The sequence below is a fragment of the Lissotriton helveticus genome, chromosome 8 (assembly GCF_964261635.1).
Source record: "Lissotriton helveticus chromosome 8, aLisHel1.1, whole genome shotgun sequence".
Lineage (NCBI taxonomy): Eukaryota > Metazoa > Chordata > Amphibia > Caudata > Salamandridae > Lissotriton > Lissotriton helveticus.
Window position 1 is genome coordinate 884,566,592 of NC_136069.1, and position 25,093 is coordinate 884,591,684.

Sequence of the window (25,093 nt, forward strand, 5' to 3'; positions counted from 1 at the left end):
TACATTTGTTAAGTTCCTGGAGGTAGTTCCACAAAAGGAAATCCTACATGGTCTAAATCATATGTGTTTAATTGATGCAACACAACTAAGCACCATATTTATCAGAGGGCTGTGCAGCTTTTGCACCACACAAAGGGGTGCAAAAATGACACAACCCTTAAGAAGCCATTTATCAAGCCATGCTTGAGTGGCTTGAGAAATCCAGAGTAAAACAACTCTGCCCAAATCACTGTGTTGCATTACTCTGCCCCAGGGTGGCGTTTCATGGGTGGTGAATGGATGTTCCAATGCAAAACCCATACATTTTGATGCATTCCCAGATCTACTATAAGTGGTAGACCAGAGAATGCTCCAAAACTGAGGCGTAAAACGGGGAACTATGTTTATTTCGCCTCATTCGTTTCCTCTTTCTATGTGTGCTACATTCTGTTGCACACATAGAAAGAGGAAAATGCCTCAGGGGGTTGTTTTTATGCAGAAAGGTGCCTCTCACAGCATAAAAACAATCCTGCTACTAACGCAGGCACCCCTGCATTAGCGCTAAGTAGCATGTTGTGCGCCAGCACTAGGAAAAAGCAAAAATGCACTGTACATTGTTAAGTACAGCACATTCCTGTCCTTTCCCTATCACGCAGCACAGCACAGTGACTGGCTGCACTGTATAATTTAATGAAAATATGGCCCTAATTGCGCACTGTGGGCCCAATTCACAAAGGTAAACTTATACTTTTGTGTACGTTTACTACTTTTCGGTCTTCACAAAGGTAAACTTAGACCAAAAGTCTAACTTTACTACTTATCTGTATTCGCAAAGGTTTACTTAGACCAAATGTCTAACATTACCAAAGATAGATTTAGACCAAAAGTCTAACTATACTACTTTTCGGTATTCACAAAGGTAAACGTAGACCAAATGTACTTTTTCATTAGATATTTTTTTTGTTATAATGATTCTAATTAACTACAAAATAAACATGTATGTTGTACAAAGCAGTACATTTCACCCTGGGTGAATTTATTTAGCTGCTAAAGGGCAGATATACTAAGCCATTCTGTGATTGGTAGCCCTGTGATTTGCAAAATCACAAGATTTATGACAGCAAAGTGGCTCTTTCTCTATCTACTAAGTCCCTATCACAATTCATCCAGCGCTTTCCAAATCACAAAAGTGGTTTGGCAACTCATTGACAATCGCAATTAAGAAAGGGTTGAAAAGGCCCATTCCTTGCTAATTGTGAATTGTAATGAAATATCTCAATGGTTTGTGACTGTGCTTGTAATTCCAAACTATTAATTAGTTACTGATGACTCAAAGGAGGTAGTAACCAACTCACACAGTGAAACCGGTCTATGTGGACAGCTTCTCCTTTGGGAACTGTGTCATGCAGCCTAAAAGAGATTAGGCAGTGATACAGGAGATTCACCCAAAGTTTTGCAAGACTAGAAATATATTTTTTAATCAATCAATCAATCAGTGACACTTATAAAGCGCGCTACCTACCCGAAGGGTCTCAAGGCGCTGGGGGGGGGGGGGGTGCCGCTACTGCTCGAACAGCCAGGTCTTCAGCTTCTTCCTGAAGGAGAGGTGGTCTTGGGTCAGGCGCAGGTCGGTCGGGAGGGAGTTCCAGGTCTTGGCGGCCAGGTAGGAGAAGGACCTTCCTCCTGATGTCGCTCTTCGGATGCGGGGGACGGCGGTGAGGGCGTGGTTGGCTGATCGGAGGTGGTGTTTGGGAGCGTAGAAGTTGACTCGGCTGTTGAGGTAGCTCGGGCCTTGGTCGTGTAGGGCTTTGTGTGCGTGGGTGAGGAGGCGGAACGTGATTCTTTTGTTGACGGGGAGCCAGTGAAGGTCTCTCAGATGTCCGGAGATGTGGCTGGTTCGTGGGAGGTCGAGGATGAGTCTGGCTGAGGCGTTCTGGATCCGCTGGAGTCTCTTCTGGAGCTTGGCGGTGGTCCCGGCGTAGAGGGCGTTGCCGTAGTCCAGCCGGCTGGTGACGAGGGCCTGGGTGACGGTCTTCCTGGTCTCGGTGGGGATCCACCAGAAGATCTTCCGTAGCATGCGTAGGATGTTGAAGCACGCCGAGGAGACGTTGTTGACTTGCCTGGTCATGGAGAGGGAGGAGTCCAGGATGAAGCCCAGGTTGCGTGCGTGGTCCGTCGGTTTGGGTGCGGTGCCCAGGGCGGGGGGCCACCAGGAGTCGTCCCAGGCGGAGGGCGAGGAGCCCAGGATGAGGACCTCCGTCTTGTCTGAGTTCAGTTTCAGGCGGCTGGTCGTCATCCACTCGGCTACCTCTTTCATCCCTTCGTGCAGGTTGGCTCTGGCGGCGGCGGGGTTGTTGGTCAGGGAGAGGATCAGCTGGGTGTCGTCGGCGTAGGAGATTATGCTGAGGTTGTGTTTGCGTACGATGGCCGCGAGGGGGCTCATGTAGACGTTGAAGAGGGTGGGGCTCAGAGAGGATCCTTGGGGGACGCCGCAGATGACTTCGGTGGCCTCTGACTTGTACGGTGGTAGGCGGACTCTTTGTGTTCTTCCGTCGAGGAAGGAGATGATCCATTCCAGTGCCTTCCCCTGGATTCCGGCGTTGTCGAGGCGCTGCACTAGGGTGCGGTGGCAGACCGTGTCGAAGGCCGCGGAGAGGTCTAGGAGGATGAGGGCCGCTGTTTCTCCATTGTCCATCAGGGTTCGGATGTCATCGGTGGCGGCGATGAGGGCGGTCTCGGTGCTGTGATTGGCTCGGAAGCCGGACTGTGAGGGGTCGAGGGATCCGTTCGTCTCGAGGAAGGCGGCCATCTGCTTGTTGACGTTCTTCTCAATGACTTTGGCTGGAAACGGGAGGAGCGAGATGGGGCGGTAATTCTTGAGGTCGGTGGGGTCCGCTGTTGGTTTCTTGAGTAGAGCGCTGAGTTCGGCGTGCTTCCAGCTCTCAGGGAAGGTGGCGGTGTCGAAGGATGTGTTGATGATGTCTCGCAGGTGGGGTGCGATGACAGCGTCGGCCTTGTTGAAGACGTGGTGGGGGCAGGGGTCGGTTGGTGATCCGGAGTGGATGGAGTTCATCGTGCGGATGGTGTCTTCGGTGCTGATCGGGGTCCAGGCGTGGAGGGTGGTGGTGGGGGGTGGTTGTTCGGTCATGGTGTGCGTTGGTTGGTTGTTGGTTAAATCAACTTTGGTTTCTGTAAGAAACACAAGCATTCCGAAACATGGTTATGCCAGCCTGTGGCTTCTTGCTGCCACGATACCTATATTGTAACCAATCCCAGGGAGTCACAAATAGTTCCCTTCAAAATTAATGTTCATTAGACAGCCCACTGACCTCTTGCACCTGGAGATTTTGTGAAGTGACCTATTAGTAAATAGGTTGCATCACAAAATTAGAGACAGGTACCAAGTAATTGTTGTGGAATTTGTGACTACTATTGTAAGATTTATCTCTCCATAAATGTTTCCCTATTGGCTTTAGACTTATTTACACCCAGTAGTAACTATCCCAGTCAGTATGCACACCCAGTAATAATTTTATGAACAGAGAGTAATACATAATAACAATACTTATAGGCAGTAATCCAGACAATACATTAATATCTGCAGAGTTATCATTTGCCACCAAAGGGGCTTTTACCTAATTAAGCCTTAGAATTGGTGAAGAGTCTTATGTAAAAGATATTTGTGTAGAAATTCTGCTTTTTCTGCATGGTTACCCCAGATTTTTCACTTTTTCTGAACCCTATTTTTGCTGCCCTTAGAACTCTGTGCACTGTTATCCCTGCTCAGCAGGAGTAATGTGCTATGCTCAAATGAGCTTCTACATAATTGACATATTTACCTTGTCTATGAGTCCCTGGTACATGGTATAGAAAATGTAGCCAAGGCTTTGGAGATAAGTACCACCTGAGAGTTGCCACACCTATTGTGCCATCCACATAGTGAGCAGTAAAAACGTTGTCTACAGGCCTACCCTGTGTAGCCTGACAATCGCATCTTGAACCATGTTCTATGGACAGACCTGTTGAAATCAACCTTTTTGAGTGTTAGGAAAATGTGATGTTAAATATTAAATATGTCTCCCGTAAACAAACCCAGCTGCTCACAAGGCAGAGAGCATAATATCTGAGAACTGAACATTAGAAATTACATGTCCCCCCCTCCCCCCCCCAGTGAATAGGCCCAAGACCACATTGTCACTGGTCACGGGTCAAGCTGTAACTGGTACATAAGAAAAGTCAAAGTATAGATTATACAAATTAATTTATAACTTTTGACATGCTACAGACTCCAATTAAAGTCCTATATTCATAGTTAATAACACACCAATCTAAAGTTGGATTTTTATTAAATATATGGGAAATGTATCTTTTAGAAAGTTACCGTTAACCTACCTGAAGCTGCTGGAGGCTAATTTGCATCAGTTCTTCAGCAACTGACCAAATGTACTTTGCCAGAATGAAGAGTGAAAGAGGTGTGAAAACGACCACTAGAGCAGTGACAATCGCATGGGTGTGGGAAGTGTTTTCTTCCTCTTGTTGGAAGACCAATTATGATGCATCCAGGAATTTCATTAACTTCAAAGGAGCCTGCCCTTACACAAGTAAATCTTAAGTGACACCTGGAATAGCCAAGACTGTATCCTCATAGTCAAGCAGACACCGAACCCCCTGGGAGGAAAGCTACCTCTAGAATTACGTTTGGGTGACCACGGAGGAGGAGACTTCTCATTGCCCTGTCCATACATTGGGGCTGATAGTTACATAGGCCATACACAAGGGGGAGAGGGTTTTCCCAATCTTGCATTTTAAGAATAAGGGGCACAGTGGGATTGTTTGCAGTAAGGCAAAAAGGAAGTACTGACAATGTGGGTAGGATTGCCACAGGAACTTTTACCCCACTGGTTAGGGGGGAGCCAGAAGTCACCTCTGCCCACTAGCTAGTGCAGCAATAAATGTAGCCCCCAAGACCCCCTCTTTGGAACACTTTCTAGGGCTGTGGAAGAACAGAAGGACTGCACCAGTTGATTGAGACCTGTAAGGAGACCTGAGAGCTGGGTGGACCTGTACCAATTGTACCCAAAACAAAAATGTGAACTCCAAGGGTCAAATGCCTGACCTCTGGTATGGGTACAGGCCAGGGACAGAGCAAGCAGTAGGGGGCCTTTTCCCTGAAGTGCCCATCTGACCAGTTACAACTGTTCCTGGATTGGACCCTGCTGGTGGCCTCCACTGGAGAGTGCCATGACACCCTAAGTACTGTCCCTGAAGTCCTCAGACCCTTGGCTTAGTCACTCCCACACGCTAGCTGTTACCATGTATATATGTGACATTCCCAGGAACCATCCTCAGAACACTTACTGGACCAGTGGAAGATCAGAAGAGGACTGGACTTGCTATCTATAACTTGAGAGGAGTCCTGAGAACTAAACCAGCTCCCTTTTGTACCCAGGATAAAGAAGTGTACTCCAAGGCCTAATATCCTGTATGGCTACAGGGACACAATAACTCGCAAGAGGCCTTTTTTCTGAAGGACCCAGCTTACCAGTGGCAACTGAACCTGGATTGGCTTTGCTGTTGGCCTCCGCCTGTCCCCCTGAGGCTTTACCCTGAGATCCCAAAGGCCTTAGAAGTGTACTCGTGGGATTGTTTGGGTACCAGAGGAAAGTATGGAAACGTTTTTAAAAACTTTCTCCAGAGCTCCAGCGGGACCCCTACAAAAAAAGTATCTGATCTGTAGTTCCAATGCATCAGATTGAATGTCAGCTTCATCCCCCTAAAGGCTTCCAGCAGCCTAAAAAAAACTAGGTACATTTTGGTGTTGGGACTAGAACAGTTTTTGGCAGGACATCTCTAAACTCCAGTGCTCCAGTCGGACCAACCGGCTTCAAGCAACTGTGCTATGGTTCCACTGTGGTGGATACAATTTCAGTGGCTGCCAGTTGAGGGGGAAGTTTTCTTTTCAAACAATAACAAAGTCCCTTTCTAATTTGGGACTTAGAAGAAATTTCAAAGCTTTTCTTTTTCCTTTTGGATGTCTAAACATTCACTGGGACCAATCCACTTGGTGTATTCAAGAAGGGTTCCATCACGTCTATCTTCAAATATTTCCTTGGTACCGGCCTACCATTTCCACTATAATTTCTGCTTTGTTCTCTTTCGTGCTATATCTACTTAAAGTTTAAAAGTAATATCTTAATTTCCCCTTTTGTATTTTTGTTGTTTAGATTTCGTTGTGTTTATTAAATGTAACCCTTTTTTTCTAATTCAGTCTGGGATATCTATTGCTTGATATTTTTACTTTATTACTGTTTTGGTACTGTGTAAATACTTTATACATTGCCCTTAGTTACATTTGTGTGCTCTCTGCCATGGGTATTAGGGGGTTCAGCTCAGGTAAATTTAGTGACATGGAGAGTTCACGCTGACTAGAAGTGTTATCATTTCTTGAGGTAGGCAATCACCAACACCAAACAATAAATCACCTACTCACAACTTGGAATATATGGACAAAGTAAAAAGTTAGAAATAGGCAATTTATGTACAATATTTCTGGTGCTTTATTTAAAAAAAAAACCTTAGTGCAGGGGCACAGTGTGTTTCTTAGGTGCCCACTACCAGCCGTGCCAAATGATTTTGTTACACAATAACAAGATCACCTAGTTTTAACTCTACGTCATGCCTCTTTCTTTACCACCCTAAATGTTTTATCTCTTTATCCAACTCTTACAGTTTATTTTTCAAACAGTTGCTCATCCTTTTTCATCGCTTTCCTATATTTCTCTTCCTCTGTCTTTCTCACTTTTTTGCCTTTCTCTTTCTTGTGGTGGTTCTGGGTCTGGTGTGCCGAAATCCAGCGCCTGCAACTAAAGGTACAAGTTAAGTACTGTATGATTCAGGTATCCATCCATAGCTATGGTATTCTGTATAGCCAGGTGCTACTTTCTTGAACGTTTTTTGGCTTTGTTAAAGCCATAAATGGTAAAGTCAAGGAAAGCTCTCTCACAAAAGACATAACAAGCATTTGCATTGCAGTAGGTCTCACATTGACGATAGTTTGAGCTATTGGCACTGTAAATGACAATGCCTTTCATTTATCTGTTGTTTTTAAAACAGATAAAAAAAGGCACTGTCATTTACAATGCCAATAGGTTAAACTGTCGCAAATGCAAGGCCTGTTGCATTGCAAATGCGTTTGCCTCCTGTGCTATATATATATTTTAAAATCATTAGGAAAGAGTGTGTCCTGCCTGCAACAGCAGGCAGGACTAAGCTATTTGAGAAAATATTGCTCGAAGGCTGTTATATAGGCATGCTGAACAACACATGAATAGGGGGTGTCGCCGTGGGAGTTCACAAAATGAGACAAGGCTGTACTTTGGAGAGACTACTAAGCCTTTTGGCCAATGTACAGCCACAGTTTACAGTGGACAATGACACAAGCCAATAATCCGTTTTTTAAAGTCTTTATTTCGAAGTTTTTCTTCATAAAAGACAACATATACACAATAACATCTCAGACATTAATAAATTAGATTCAAGAATTTAAAAAACCATTAAACCATTAGAAAGAACATTGTAAACTGATATTTCCGATAAAAATGATAATATACATTAATTACATATCAGCAAAAGAGAAATAAAGACAATTTTTAAATGGCTAAAAGAAAAAGTATAATAATCAATTCATACCATTTCATACTTAAGTCGACTCAAATTGGTAACATTCGGCTTTCTCTAATCTCTTTTATTTGTCATCTTTGATGCGCCTGGCTCGAATGAGCCAGGCCCATCCAAGCCAATAATAAATATGGGTGGTGAGTGGGCGGAGCTTGAAGTCACTACCTGACTACAGCATGCATCGCAGAGCAACGCCTGCGCTGCCCAGGCTCGACCTTAAAAAGAGTTTTTAAGGAAGATTTAAGGTAATAGAAATTATCTTTTGCCTTTAAATATTTCTGGAAAACGTATGAAGTGCGTTGACTGTTCCACCCAAAATAAAAACAGACCACAATAATGTCTCAACATGTTCAAACCTTGAGGAGTTATTTAAATTTGGAAGTATGTCGAGTTTGAGTGGATTTTGAAATAGTTTGACTTCTGTTTAGGCGGTCCTTGTACGTAGTGGAGGTGAACAGCATGTTCATAAAGAGAGATATAGGAAAAGATTTTGGGGAAGGGAGTGGGCCTTTTTTTGTTGTTTTGACATGTTGGCACAGAAGAAGTCAGTGCTGGGGCAGGGATGACGTACTTTTACAGGCCAAGGAATCTTTCACTGATCTCCATCACGTGGGTGTCTTCATGGCGTTCTGGAATTTCTAAAGCAGCATGAAGGGTAAGCTTTTAAAAAAATAACCAGTGCAAATGAGAATGAGCCATTTGTCAAGGTAATTTAGATTCACACAGAGACCCATCAAGTAATATCCTATGTGACCTGATAGTGACCCGATTATTACAGTAGCTCAGATTAAAATACTTGGGTACTGAGTATAACTGTGTTCGATGATTGACAGTTTCCTCAATGAATCACCTATAGGTTCACCGGTCGCATAAGAAAACATTATGGAAAACAATTGTTAATATAATTTTGAGTTCAAAGAAACAATTCTTTACCATATGAGGTTCTGTCCACAATATGTGATCTTGTGGTCCCTGTATATTTGTCCAGAATAATTTGAATACTTGAATAAATTAAAAAGCTAACCAGGGATAGAGCCACCAAAAGGTCTGAAGATGTGTTATTTTCGTTTCTATAATTATAGTTTTATAATAATTTATTTGTGTATGTAAATGAATGCGTTTTGAATTATTTGAATAGGAGAAGGGACCCTCTAAATAGTACTGCAGTACATCTTGTTTTGATGCAATGTACAAGTATTTTTTCAAGGCATAGTTCATGTTAAAAGGGAGAATAACCTAATGCTGGATCTCAGTATTAGTGTTTGGCAAACAAAAGTTCAGGACGATATTTTCAAATAGAAACACTGAATTCTGAAATACTCGTACAGGGCAAATACTTATGTTTTCACTGTGTAATTGAAATGTGCATGTGATTTATCCCCAGAAGCAAACAGTAATATGCTGTCACACAATTGCACTCTATTTGAAGCAGCATCGCCTCCAGTGAGCTCTTCATTTTGGGTCAGGTAGCATTTCTCTTTAGAAATAAAGTAAGCATTGCTGAGTGAGGAGCAGTAATTAGCTACATCCGAAGACATAGGCCCTGATGCACTCAAAAAGTGTGAGTTGAATGTACAATCACAAATGGTTTGACTTTTGAGTCCAAATTCCCTGTTGAAGTTCATAAAATGTGAATTTGTGTTTTTGAAATGATTTAGGAGCAGATGCAGTACACCAGTGTGCAGTTGCAAATCCTGAAATTTTCAAAATCACAGTTGTTGGACCTTATGAAAAAGAGAGTCTATTCTGATGAGAAAAATGGATTTTGCAAATCGTTATAAAATGCAGTCAGAAAAGGGCGTCAAAGGGGCATCTCCTCCTAACTGTGATTGACAGGGGTATGTGTCAATGGTATGTGCAATGGTGTGTAAATACAATTGTGGTGGCACCCTATTTAAAAGTTATCTATACCTCAAAGAGGTGGTAACTGATTTGCAAGAGATGCTGTCCTTCTGGGGTTATCATCTTCTTAGGAAATCGTGTTCTGCATGCTCTTGGAGCATGCAGTAGTCTTAGAGACAATTGCATACATTACTTGATATGTTCACCAATAGGATTTTTTTTAAAGCAGCACGGTGCACCTGTCTCTTCAACAGCTATGGCTCGCTCACTGGAGTGCTGCTCATATTTTGCCCCTGTCAGCCTTAGAGCCGGAACTGTGCACCTCAACTTCAGACTCCCAGAGTGAAAGAAGAAAAATCATACATAAAATGTGGATATCTTGGCTGATAAATAGAAATCATCCAGGCTGTCGTGCGCAGTTTTGTTTATGTAGAGTGCTGACAGACCTACTCTGTTTAAGAGGAAAGCTGCTTCCAGGAAGGCCTCACCTTTGGAATGGAGGTCTGCCTTCTCAGCTTTCTAAGCAATTGCAAACCACATCCTCACAGTCACAACCCTCTCATCCCTGATAATATCTTTCTTTTACAGAACTCAACTCTTCTTGCCACTCAAAGCCCAGGACAACACTCTATGAACACTACTCACCACCAATAAACCTACCTCTTTCGCCCCACAACGAAATCTTCTAACCCCTGTTTATTCCCTATCCATCTACGAAGAGACCCAACCCTACCCCCTACCCTCACCCTCAACACCACCCAATTCCTCACATTCAAATGCTAAATCTCAAGTCGTTACACCTATATTGCACTGTATTAACCAACCAAAAAACAAACACACACAACCTTTTTCTGTAAAATAGCAAAGATATTCACAAACTCCCATCCTTTCCAGAACACCAACATGCATGCATTATACACTTGATGGCAACACAAATAAGGCACACTTTCACCTATCTCTAGCTCACAGTTTTCAAGCAACAAAGACATAAACCACTCAACTGTTTATCATCTGATGCATAACACCGAGACATAAAGCCAGACCATCATGAACTGACCACCACCACCTCTCAACTGCACTCCTTCCATTGTGAACATACGAAAAAAAGGCAGTTCACACAAGCCATAATAACTTCGCTTCCCCTTGTTTACCACACAACAAGTCTACTAAAACTGCAGCCAATCTCCTCAATTCCAATCTGTCTCCCCACCACCCACATACAGAAACACTACAAAATGCCTTCTAAGCCTATTGGATAAGGTAACAACACCCAGAAACAACCCAATTTATGTCTTGTTACAACAGACTCAAACGCTAATAAATGACCTTCAACCTCCAAGAACAATACTCACTCTGCTGCAACACAAAATCACACCACCTCCAAAACGGCTCCATTGAACAGCCTGATAAATGATTGTTCCGTGTCCAAAAACAAGTATTACATTTTCCCCTTACTGATAAATGCAGAACCTGATTTACTATAGAAACTGGACCCCCGGCCGGCCAATGCTCATGCCAAGGTCAGTCAGGGATCACCATTTCTAAGGTCAGGGCAAGGGAGTTACACACCAAGATAACCCCTGCTCACCCTCTAGGTAACGTGACGCGAGCAGCAAGGCTAATCTCGGAGGCGATGTTTAAAGCGTTCGCACGCGCACCCCAGCGACAACACCCTAGGCCCACCACAAAGGAAACTCCACACAAGGTTATATCAAAAATAGCCTTTGTATTATAATAAAAACACATTAGATAAGACACACACTTTACAATGTGCCAACAGGCACGGGCAAGATTTACAAGGGATTATGTACAGGACAGGGCCACCTGGACCACTGTCAGGGGTATGCACTTTTTAGAAATAATACTTGTAGGTATAACACTTAGCACATAAACATATAATGACTGTAACACAAAAATAGTAAATGTAGCATACAACCAGTAACTACTGGTAAAGGGTAAATACCTCCTACGCCACCCTAAACACTGTAGGGAAATCACGCAGGGACTTAGGACCTTATCATCAGGACCTATGGAAGGAAAACCATCACCTAAGCAAGTCACATTTAGCAAAGGCAATAAAACATCAACATTCCTCTAAGCAGGTCACTTTTAGCAAAGGGAAATAAAAGCATAAGGAATCACCTAAGCAGGTCACTTTTAGCAAAGGTAATACATAAACAATCCTCTAAGCAGGTCACTTTTAGCAAAGGGGATAAAACATAAACAATTACCTAAGCAGGTCACTTTTAGCAAAGGTAATAACAAACAATTCCTCTAAGCAGGTCACCTTTAGCAAAGGGGAATAAAAACATAAAGAATCACCTAAGCAGGTCACTTTTAGCAAAGTAATAACAGAAACAATCCTCTAAGCAGGTCACTTTTAGCAAAGGGGATAAAACATAGAGAACATGGCACATGAGGTATTAAAACACATTCAGAGGTGCAGGTAGAACATTTGCGCAGGAATCACATAAGCAGTAAATCATAAATTGCGCAGGGTGCACGTAGCACCACACTAGAGATGTCCCTCAGGCCAACTGGTCTCGCAAGGGTTGAAATACCCTGAGTCTCAATGTCAGGGAAGGCTGCGCAGACAGCCAAGAACACAAAGCCTAAACGGAGCAACTGTCCACTAAGTGCTGGACAGTTGTAAATAAGGCTGGGCAACGTTGGAGCCTCGTGGGCTCAAGAACAATGAATGGCGCCCAAGAGCCTCTCTGGGCTCTAGAACAAATGTGGGCGCTGGGAGCCTTCTCTGGGCTCTGAACAAATAACTGCCCCCCTCGAGCCTCATGCTCGTAAATTAGCTGTGGCGTGGAGCCTCACGGGGCTCGAAATATACAAATGGCCCCCAGGAGCCTCGGGGCTCCTAATCACAATGGCGGGCTTCGTTGGAGTCCCTCACGGGGGACTCAGAGACACTGGTGCACGTTGGAGCGGCCCGCTGCCAACCGGGGCCGCTCTGAATCAAAAAGAACCTGTCCCTCACTCACCGGGTCCTCGCTGGAGCTGCGAGGGCAGGAACACTGCTGGCTCACCTTCTCGGGGCAGCGCGGGGCTCCTCTTCACCGGCGGCAAGCAGAGGTCCGGGGCTCTCCTCTCTCGGGAGCCTCGGCAGGGCGCTTCTCGGCTCCGCTGCGGGGGCGGGACTTCCGGTCGGCCTCTCCCGGGCCGCGCTGTGATTGGCCGGGCACACAACCACTTCCGGGTCGCCGCGGGCAGCGCGACGGCTCGCTTTAGATAGGCAGGCGGGGTCCCATTATCTGAGGAGTGGGCTCCCTCGTGATAAATTAAATATCCAAGGACGGGGCAATGCCGGGTGGGCACCGGCTTCCAAATTAAATATAAAGCGAGGTAGGCACTCGCTATGCCGAAAATCGCAAAAAATTAAACGGGCAGATGCCGGTTAGGCACCGGCTGCACAAAAAGCGCTCCCCAGCGCTTAGGGACTAAGCACACGGCAAAAATGCGGCGTGGGCAGCCGTGAAAGTCAAATAAAGCGCTCCACAGCGCTAGCAGGCAATTAAGCGCTCCCAAGCGCTAGGGGCATGAAAGCAAAGCTCCAGCAGGGTCTGGAGGCAGGCAGGGGGGCAAGGCTGGGCCAGAGCCAGCACACTGGGTCTCCAGGCAGGGAGACAGTCCAAGTGGCGGTCCTCCTGGCCCCAGCAGCAGCAACAGCCCCCTCTGGCAAGGATCCTGGAAGAGAACAGAGAACCACTTCTGTGGGGACACAGCCCCATTTTTATACAGCTAAATCCTTTGTTTCAGGGTGCAGGGTGGGGGGAAAACGAGTTGCAGCTGACTTGGGAGTACCCTTGATGGCCCAACCACCCCTTTCATTCACTGGGGAGGCTTGGGTCGTTAGACAAACCACAGGGGGGCGGAGCCAGCATTGTGTGGGGGAAAACCCAGCCCATCCAGGACACAGGTGCACTCCTTCCACACATCACTCATGCTGATCTCACACTCACCACCGGGCAGACCCATCCAGACTCCCTGGAGCCTGGCATGCCAGCCAGCTCCAGCCAATCACCCTCCAGCACCCTCACTGCACACATACATCAATGTCCAGAAGTAGCACTTCCCTTCTAGACACATACAAGCCGCACATACCATCGCGCAGCATTCATCCTCACGAGTTCACACTTACCAAACTCGAGCCTGCACTCCCCACACATCAGGAACTAACATGGACACACACATTCCCCATGCATTCCTATGGGAGGGCAGGCCAGCCATACTACACGCACGCACTTTCACTCTGGGACACAGGGAAAAAGTGCACAAAGACCCAAAAATCACTACCACAGGGTCACAAATAAAAGCAAAAAGATTAGGGGTGAACCTGCCCTAAGGCCCAAGTCCAACAACTATGTATTACTAAATTGTGGCTGGAGAAAGACATTGCTTCAGTATTGCATGAAGCTATTCCAACAATGTTAAAAATGGCCATTGTTGTGCATTACGCTCTCCTAGATTGTAGCCTTACTAATTTTGCTGTCTGTAGTGTACACTTTATCCCTACTTGCCAGTGGGAAAGTGCATGTGCTCCCCCTTTAATATGATGAAATTGGCTTACCCTTGTAGGAAATTAGATTATTAGTTTATGTGGTGTGGGACCTCTTTAAGTACCAATACTACAATTTACTATCAGGTCCAGTTAGATCTCAATAAATTAAACCTTAGCTCGAACCTTAAGAGCTTGGCCCAAAGCTCCCAAGCTTAACTCAAAATAGCCTATAGGTAATAAACACAACACAATAAAAAATCTCACTCCAATCTATAAAAAATACTATCCATTTTTGATATTTAAATAGATAACGAAAATATATAACAGGGAACTGGAAATATGAATTTTAGAAGGATTCAAAAACAGGTAATAAACCACAACAGTGGTCTGCAATGAGCAGTAAGCAGTAGGCTCTCTCCAAGGGGTACCTTGAGGCCACCTTCAAACTAGCAGTTCTCTACAGTGAGGGCAACAGGTGCATCTCTTCACTTGAAAAGCAGTTTCTTTTAGATTTCTGTTGTCCTATGGCCTAACAAGAAGAAAGCGCACTAGCTCTTGAATTTACTCTGTAGTCCTTTGGCAAAATTGTGAATCGATTCAGTCTATGGAGTCTTTCTCCACATGCTGAGTAGTAGGCTTAGTTCTCTCTGTGAAACCCTGGCATACAGCATGTGCACACCTTCTTGAGGCAGCTTCTGTTGGTGCAGTGCTGCAGTTCAGCAGGTGTAGTCCTTCTTCTGTCTTCAAAGCTTCCATCAGTGGTCTGTCTTCTCAGTACAGGGTTTCCAATGTTATCCCTGGTACACACTTGCAGGCGAGAGGGCTATCTAGCTAGTGGTGAAACAGCTCCCCTGGGCAAACCAACCTGCATGCTGACTACTTCCAGGAAAGTGTTCCACGAAACTATCTCAGAGTGCACTATTCTTCCTAACACCAACATAGCCTATCTCCGTGAGCTGAGCTCCCTAGCCCAACCCAGAGATGGGGCGACCTGGGGGCTACACACCCCTGACAGCACTACTCTTAATCTAATTGAAGTGCAGACAGACTGGCTAATCAGCAAAGGGAAGGGGCAGGCCTGGGCTCAGTGTTATCTGTTCCTGCAGTAGCATCTTGCCTTTGACGTGTAATTAGCCTATTGGCTACCTTCCCTCAGTCATACTGCCAGAGCAGAGGAAACTTCCACACAGGAGATAGCCCTTTGTTCTCAGTTCCTTAGAACTCATTCACATCTGAATTCAGGGCAAGTCAGGCAGCCGAAAGCTGTCAGCTGCTGCCCTAAACAGAAAAAGTTCCTATTGGCTTTTAAGGCAACTATAAAAGTAAACTACTCGCCTGAAATAGATTGGCAGTATGTTGGATTAACTGTAACTATTAATTTGGCACCTTGGATCACATTTCTAGCTAGTCCGATCTTTAGGCTACACTTTATTTGGTTTAATAAAAGTAACCTAATGTTAGCCAATGGGACTACCAGCCTTCAATTAGGAATGAACAACTTTGGAGGTTTTCCAATGCCAGGATACACAAATCACACTTTATACATGTACTTCTTTTTAGAGCCATATACCTACCCTTTGGACACTTAAGGTATACCTTAGGCATTAATTAAAGGCAATAGAAAGAAAGGCTTGGGCCTGTCAAAAGGGTTATTTTGACAGCTCTAATTTGACTGCACTGAAACGGTTATGCCCGTCTGCAATTGCAGGCATGGCGATATGTTTTCACTTGTCACTGCAGTGGGGGCACCGTGAGAGCCACAGCCCACTAGTGATCCTTTATCTTAAAGGACCTGGGTACCCTGAGGAACATATACTAGGGACTTACAGGTAAGTTAACCTTCAAATTAAGTTTTTTGATCATTTGTGCATATTTTACCTGCCATCTAGGCTTCAAGGCAGGCCTAGCACCAGATATTTACTTGTCATTTCAGGTAATTAAATATGCCATATGAAGGACTAGCCAATCAATATCCACTGGTTTGCATTTTAAGGAGTCTTACTACATATACTCGACACTGAATGTCAGTGTCCCACTGTGCAGAGTACATTAGTACCTACATCATCAAAAAGTAGAAACAAAACTTGGGGGTGAACCTGGAAAAACCAAATTTCCTTACAACCCCTAACTGGCAACGTTTATACCTATAAGTTCCTGGTATAAAGTACCTAAAGTGTACTCAGGGCCTGTAAATTAAATATTCCCAGTGGGCTGCAACAGACACTGTGCCACCCACTGCAGTGACAGGACCAACAGGACTACAGAAGTGCCATGGTTTTATGTGCTAATTCAACCTGTCAGAGTAAAATGTGTGTGACAGGCCTAAAGCATCCTTTTAAACATCATTAAGTCACCCTAAGCAAGGCTTACTGCCCAATACGACAGGGATTATGATATTTCAGATAAGAACACTAAAAGGTTATTGTTAAACATGTCCTTATAGTGAAAAGTCCCAAAAGGCTATTTTCTCTGTAACGGGGTTAGTTATCCTATAGGAAAGCATTGGGGTACGATAATACATTTAATACTGTTATTTCATGCTAGGAAACGGTTAAAGAATTAATTCTTGAACTTTTTAAAAAATGTATTACAAACTGAATTAATTGGTAAAGTTGGACTTTAATACATATTTTTGTACAGGTACTTTTAAAAGATTGCCTGTTACCTACATAAAGCCTCTAGAAGCGCATTTGCATGAACATAAAACTGTCGCACAATAGCTGAATAATACTCTTAATAAGGTGTGAACTTTCTTCCAGAGCTGATACAAAGGCTGTGGGTGTGTGGAGGTGTTCTGTTTCTCTGGCAAAACACGCAAAATGATGGACGGAATGTTGCACATTGGCAAAAACATTCACCCCCAGTCACAGATCTGGGTTTAATCCATCGTTATGTTGCTCACCACGCCACCCCAGTTCAGACATGGCCTTATGCAAATCAGTCTTGACATTGTGCCTTTTGGGAACAGTCCAGCTTGAACTGCCAAGCAATGTCTTCCCTGGACCGGAATCAAGCATTCTAGGACCAGTTTCTGGCTATCAGCCGTCATCAGCCAGGATAACTTGACTCCAATGGCGTAGTGAGCAAGGGACCCATGTCTAGGCATACCCTTCCTACATAGGGCGAACAGCAAAACACACAAGATGATGGACGGAATGTTGCACATTGGCAAAACATTCACCCCCAGTCACAGATCTGGGTTTAATCCATTGTTATTTTGCTCAACACGCCACCCCAGTTCAGACATGGCCATCAGTCTTCACCCTGTGCCTCATTGGAATATTGATGGATTAAACCCAGATCTGTGACTGGAGGTGAATATTTTGCCAATGTGCAACATTCCGTCCATCATCTTGTGTGTTTTGTTGTTTCTCTGGCAGGCTGACCATCTGAGCTGTGTCCAGGAACTTGATTAATTTCTCCTAGACAGCCAGGCATCAGACCCAGTGGGAGCGAAGCTGCTCCCAGAATCAGTTTTGTGTGGCCATAGAGGAGAGTTTGCTCATTTGCCTGACTACACCTCTTGGGTAGGCACATGTGCTATACTCAGGGAAATAAAGGTTCTGCCATGTTGTGTATTGTGTACAGTAAGACACAGTGGAGGAGCAGAAAAGTGGGCAAGGACAGCCCTGGGAACTATTAGTCTATTGGTAGGGAGTGGGCAGAGGTCTCCCCACCCAAAGGCGGGCACTGGTCATTATTGGAACACCCACAATACCCTCTCAGATCACTTCAGAACTCGTGGAAGAACACAAGCGAACTAGACCTGCTATCTGTGACCTGAAAAACATCCTTAAAGGTTGGACCCACTCCCTCATATGCCCAGAACAAAGATGTGGGCTCCAAGGGTCATAAGGCTGATCTTCTGTTCAAGTTAGGAGGACACAACACGCTTCAAGAGGACATTCCTGCATTCCCAGATGACCATTTTCAACTAGACCTGCCTTGGATCCTTCTGTTGACCCCTTCTGGAGTGAGTCTTGAGCCCCACCTGTTCTCCTCAAGGCCCTGGACCTTTCGCTGTTATCAAAGTGCACTCCTCCTAAAGTTTTCCAAAACCTTGGACATTGAAACATTATATCAACCTGTTGCTCCAAGATCCGGTGGGGGGCCGGTGCCAACCCACCAAGCCAATCTGACAAAAGTGTATTGCTGCTGGACCAATGATTCAGGCTACTCCTGCTATAATCTTCTCTGCTGCAGCAATCCAACTTAGTGGGACCTCACGGAGAATGTATCCGGCCTCATGGGGCCTTCTTTGGCTACAGCCTGTAGCTTTGCCCTGTTGGAAGAAGCTGAGTTCCACAATTCCCATCCATTCCCTGTAGCTTCTCTCTTAGATGTGAAAAATATCTGGCCGGTGAGGGGGCTTCCCTGGGCACAAAATTTACATTTTCTGTGCTCGCAGGTCTCCTACCAAAATTCAATGGTTTGATCAAGTTCTCCTCCAGTGGCTCTCTAAGGACTTGGAGCCCTTCCTCAACCACAGCCTGCTGCCTTTCCTGCTAAGGGTTTTTGACATCCATTACAGAGACAAAGGGCCTGATGAAGATTTTGGCATTTGGATAACTCCATCACAACAGTGACAGATATCCCATCTACCAAGATATAAATCCCATACCTTCTCACCAGGATAACTTGGTCCCTGTATCCAACACATGCTCCATTGAAGTCTGCCTTAAACCATACTCATTTCCCAGTCAAGCACCACCAGATGACTGTGGTTGGCGCTTAACACATTTTGGCACTATTTTGAACCTTAAACTTTAAAAATTAATAACTCTGGTTCTATTTCTTGAATTTTTAATGGTGCCATTTATTTTTTAACTTTACTCAATTTTTGTGAATTTATTTTATTTGTGTTGTGTTTTGAGTTTACTACTGTTTGAATGGTGCATAAATACTTTTTACATCACCTCTAAGATAAGCCTGTCTGTTCTGCGCCATGGTTACCAGGGTGTTGAGCCCAGGCTAATTTAGTGACTTTAGTGGTTTACCTTGGCAATGATGGTATGTTATCAGTTAAAGTGGTTACTCGACTCAACTATTACCACAATTTCTTACAACCTGCTTATCACTTTGTAAAACAAAAGTGGCTTGGCAAAGGAGGAAGTAGGTTAGCTGTAATAGTTAAGGAAATAACAACTCTCTCCAAAGATGTGGATAAGGTTGTCAGGCTCTCCCCTTCAGAAGCAACCCTACACCAACCTTTTCCTGTGACTTTCTTCTTCTTTACAGATTGTCACCTAGCAATGGAACATTCTAAGACCCTGTAGACATTGTTTCAGATCTATTTTCAAAATAATTAGACCTATGCATACTTGATGACCTGAACATATGGTTTGACAAACCTAATATGCCTCTCTCTAGAACAATTATCACTGGTCTAGGCATGCTCAAACTATAATAGCTCATTCCTAACCCACACACATTGAAGGACACATCTTAGATGTTGTTTTCAGCAATCCAGAGTTAGTCACATTCCAAAGGATTTCTCCTGTCACATGGTCAGACCTCACCTGATTGCCTTCCAACACAGGACAACACAACTCACCCTAGTTAAAACCAGTTTATTCACAACTATATAGTGACCGGAGAACAAGATGAATTCGGAGGACTTAAAACCCCAGCTAATTTCCAACACATATCTGGACATAATAAACGATGGGGCATATTTATGAGAGGAGTTGCGTAGCTCGTGCATCATCCAATATGGTGCTAGAGTAATGCATCTAAAAATGAGATTTATGAAGTCATACATGCAACCTGAGTGGCTTCATAAATCTCGAGTAAAGCAATGCAGCCCAAATCGCTGCTTTGCCTTACCTCGCACAAGGGAGGTGTTTCATGGGCTCTGCGTAGGTTTTCCCAAGCAACTTCCATAGTTTTTGACACATTTCCAAATTTACCAGAACAAGCAAACCTGGGAATGCACCAGAAAGATATGCCTCACCAGGTGAGGCGTAACTAGGAGAAATATCTTCATTTCTCCATGTTACTTCCTCTTTCTATGTGTGCTGCATCCTGCACCAGGAAGGGGCCCCTTCCTGCACATAACAACAATCCTGCATGCAACACAAGCACCCTTGCTCCTTGGTGTAAGGGTTCCTGCATTTGCGCTAGACAGCTAAAGCAGTCGTATTATTTTACTATAGCACATTCCTGCCCTTTCCCTGTGACACAGAGCAGCAACTTAACTTGCTGCACCACATTTTCATGAATATGTCTCTCAGTTCAAAAACTCTACGAATGGCTCTATATATTAATCCCTCAAAAATCATAACAAAGAACCCAAGTCCCTTGGATGAAAGAGGATTGAAAATAAAATAACAAATTGCATTTTTATTGGAAAGGTGTCAAACAGCACTACATCTCATGATGTAATTATAATATAGAGATTAATACAGACTGAAATCACCAACATTTGATAATGATTATCGCTCAAAAGATCTATAAGTGAATAAATCATGCATGAGTACAGTTCCCTTGCGCAAGCAATAGGAAATCAGAATATAGCGAAAAACAGGCATAACAGAGACAAATGGAAAAAAAGAAACAGGGACAATGTAGCATATCTATAGCATGGAACCATGCATAAAATCAGACAGGCTCTGCCTAACGGGTTCCCAGGATTTTTTTACAACTGTCTGCGTCTAGGATCATTTAGAAGTACTGCCATTTCTAGCCTAAAAATAAAAAGGAATTCCTTCCACCAGGACAACGGATGTGGGGCTTCTTTCTGAAGCCATGCTCAGGCAATAAGCAGCATAGCAGAAGCTATAGCAAAAATAAAAACCCCAGTGATCCTGGCTGGGATGTTGGGCCCATAGTAAAGCATGATAATTTTAGGCTGTGGTCGAATGCATGTCTTCAATAATCAATTAATGAACGGTGCCATAGTGTTACAAGAGGAAATATATGTGGGGTATCCACAGAAGATTCACTCCACTAAAACAGTCACACGAAGAAGCAATAAGTCGCCTGCAGATCTCACTTATGCAAAATGTATGGTGTATAATATAGATCAAGGAGAATCTTTGAAAAATTAGTCTTAAGGTGAGATACTTTCAACGTCCTCTGTGCAAGTAACTTTATATATAATTTCGGCAAGTGAAATCCCAGTATTAAGTTTAGAAGACCATTTGCATGCCATTGCATCCAGTTTATCTATTGTAGAATTGCAATTAACCAGAATACGATAATAAGGTATGTATGTATCCTCAGCTCAAAGCTTTTCCTTTGCGTATCGTGACACTGGTCGGTGTGCACTTTGTTGTAGGTCCCTGCCAGATGCCCTGCAGGAGGAGCTACTGGCGCAGGAGCGCTACTTCAGGTGAGGACGCAACCGCTACGCGGGACGCAAGCGGGACACAGAGCGGGCGAAAAACGGGCCCGTCTGAGTCCATCAGAGGCAGGAGGAGGCTGGGCTGGGCCATCCCCTTGACATTTTACATTAAATCATTGTAGCGGTGAGCCTTAACAGCTCCTATTAACATTATTATTCGTGTATAACACGTTTCCGAGACATTGTTGGGGTATTGCCTGTGTGGTTAGGACTAGTTGTTTTATTCCATTATTCCTCCTGGTGTAGCAGAGTTGGCAATGGCCAAAAGAAAGTCGCTCATGGGGAAAGGGGTGGTGGTCACTTTAGACGCCTTCCTGAATAGAGCAGAGTCAGCTTCAATGCACGAGATCGCCTTAACGGAGTGTAGGCTTTCCCTTGATCCCTTGGGCACAGGGATAACAACTTCTTCGTACGTTCAGGAAGTAGGTTCACCTATAACCCCTATTGTTATATCTCCTGTTCCTGCCCTTCCAACAATGGTAGTTCCATCCCAAGATCCTGTTTAATCTAATAAAGAGTGTGCCAGACCAAAGGTTATAACCAGGGCTCAAAAAGCTAAAAGTACACGTTCAGCCCAAATGAAACCTCCGAGCAAGAAAAGAACATCAGTGAACAGTCTCGGCCTCTCCAACAAAAGACAGATTACTGGTATGGGTCACCATATTCTCTCCGAGCCGCCCTCACCTTTACCGTTCCTGGAGCAAGCTTTTGCCCCTGAGACAGTGGGAGCTGTTTTGGCGGAAGCGGGAAGCAAGGATTTTTGGAGAAAATTGGAGGACATCTTAAGGGTGGCCACATCTCCCCTCATGGCGTCACTTAATAACTTGGAGAAAAGATTGATCACTTTAGAAAAATTGTGTACAGCCATCGCATTACCAAATTCACATCTGGGCTCAACTCCCCCTTCGGTACCATCCACTACCTTGATAGGCCCTTCAAGCCTTACTGTTCAGCGTAGAGTCCCTGGGTTTTCGCTATGTCCAGGAAACCCCCCAGTGTTATTGTTCCCTCTGCTATAAGTGGAAAACCTTCTGAGAACACACTTTTGCAGCTCCCTGATTGAGGGTCGGTCTCTCCACATATGAATTGCAATAAGGGCCAGCAACATGGATCACTGATTCCTGAATATGCCACATTCAATTCTGATCGTCCCGTATTAAGTAAGGAGCTAGCTAATCAACCTAGGATGGCCCAAGTGCAACAGATGGCAGATAGAGGGAGTCTTAGTGCTCCAGGTACATTCCACTTGCTGCCAGAAGCTAATCCACTAACGGTAGTCCTAGTAATTGTTCCCATGCTACGCCAAGGGGAGTTTGAGCATTGGTCAACTTTGCGCAACAGATCTCTTAATTTGTTATGTGGCAAGACGGGCCTATCAAATGAGCTTTTTGCCAACTTTAAGATGGCCCGTAGGATGAACTGGGTGGATGGCTCTGTAAAATCACTGGAGGGGTATTGTGTTGTTCTTTCTTTTGCTTCACCACTGCTTGTTCGCACAATTCTTAGTAGGGTGGCTTTTTTGCCAATAAAGTCCCAGGGGGTCAATGTAGTACCTTTGTTTTTTTTTAACCAGCCTGACGGAGCTCAACAATCATACGTGAGGGTTCCTGATGGTCCTTTGTCATATCCTGGATATCCTGGATATTCAATACGAGTTAGCAATTTTTATGAGCCACTTTGTAATTTAGATGCGGTTGACTGACTGTTTTCTCCCACCGCTACCCAGTGCGATATTACGGTGATCACTAGACATAACTCCTGTGTGGGACTTTTTGAGGGGCAAATTGATAGCTTGGTGATTCATCCCAAAGCTCCTAATTTAGATCCCAATTGTCCCTCGGGATCAACATATGGTAGTTTAGATACTATCTTGCCCATTACAGAAGAGATATCCGTCAGTGCCAGAATTAAGCCAACTATCACTGGAGCATTGCCCATTCGTAGAAAAGATTTATCTGACATCAATGTCATCTCTTGGAATATTGCTGGGTTCCGTGAAATGTTACAAATCCAGTATGGGCTGAGTATATAGAAAAAACAGATATTATTAGTCTTCAGGAAACTTGGGCGTTGGAACCTGTCCACATTCAGGGTTATTTGACTCCTAATACTCCGGCAGTAAGGGGACTAAGAGGTAGGCCCAAGTGAGGCTTGTGTGTGTGTGTATCCAATTCATTATGTATGGATAGGATTTTAATTAAAGGGGAGGATTGTTACCATCACATGGTTCAATTGTCAGTTTCAAGCTCAAAAAGAATCCTCATGGTGAATTTTTACAATAATGTTCCTGTAGAGAATTTGGGGGCTGAGTTCTCTTTTATTGCTGAGACCTTGGATGCTATTTGTACTTTGATTACTGTGGATACTACCATTTTATGGTTGGGGGATTTCAATTGTGCATTATGTAGACCAGTGAGTTAAAAAATCTGTGGTAACCCGATGGATCAGGGAGTCTCTAATTGTCACTTTACACACTCTAAGCGGGGCGACCATCTCAATGATTTGATGTCTCATTATGATTTGGGTTTCGCTAATGACCTAGGGCCAGATGTAGGTTGGCTATTACCGGTCGTTAGCGGCCGAATTCGGCCATTACCGACCGGTAATAGATTTTTCCTATGTAGGAGGCTGTTTTACCGATTCGGTAAATAACAAATTGGTATTTACCGATTTGGTATTTACCGAATCATCATTTACCGATTCGATATTTACCGAATCGGTAAATGAGATGTAGGAAGCACTGTAAACAGTGCTTCTGGTCTTTAAGGATTCGTTATTTACCACCAACTATTAGTTGGTGGTAAATAACGAATTCCTATGTAATGCAAATATGTGCATTTACACCTGTGCCATGTGACAGACATACATGCCCTTAGAGCATGTATTTGTGCCACATGTGCACACAAGCACTAATCAGGGGTGCAGCAGGGTGTCAAAGTGACACCCTGACACACTTGACTTTTTCCCAATTTTACCGAATCGGTATTTACCGATTCGGTAATTGACATTCATTCCTATGGGCCTCCAGGCCCATAGGAATGAATGGCAAATACCATTACCGATTCGGAAAAAAACGACTCTTAACGATTCGGTATTTTTTACCGATTGTTTACCTACATTGCATTTACCGATTCGAAAATACCGCATCGGTAAAATTTGGTATTTTCGAATCGGTAAATTAAAATTACCTACATCTAGCCCTTAGTTCCTTCTCCGGTCCCTATGTCTGCTACTTTTAAAGGAAGAGGTTTTTCCTCTATTATTGATTTTATTTTGGTTTCGTTCTCATTTGCCTCAAGTTTGTTGTCTTTTGATATAGGGACTGTTGTCTTGAGTGAACACTGCCCTCTTTGCCTTAAGTTCCACCTGCAAGCTTTTGGGTCTGTGAGGAATAAAATTTTTAAAAGTACGGCGGGCTTATTAGAACTGAATAGAATCAATGGATATGCCATTCGCTGGTCGAATGTTGATCCTGAGGTATTGACCAATTGGCTTATTTCTTCTAAAAAAAATGCCTTTGATACCTGCCTCAGTGAATCCTCAATCCCAGAAGAAATAACTTCCTCCTTCAATGAGATAACCAATGAGGTTAAGAAGTTACTGTCCGTCCAATGTGGTTCTGCCCCTAAAACACCTGGTTGGTTCAATAGCGCCTGTTCTAAGGCGTATTCCAGCCTTAAACTGGAACTTCATAAACAACCCAGATCCCAAATGAAGCTAAGGAGGGCAAGAGCCATTTA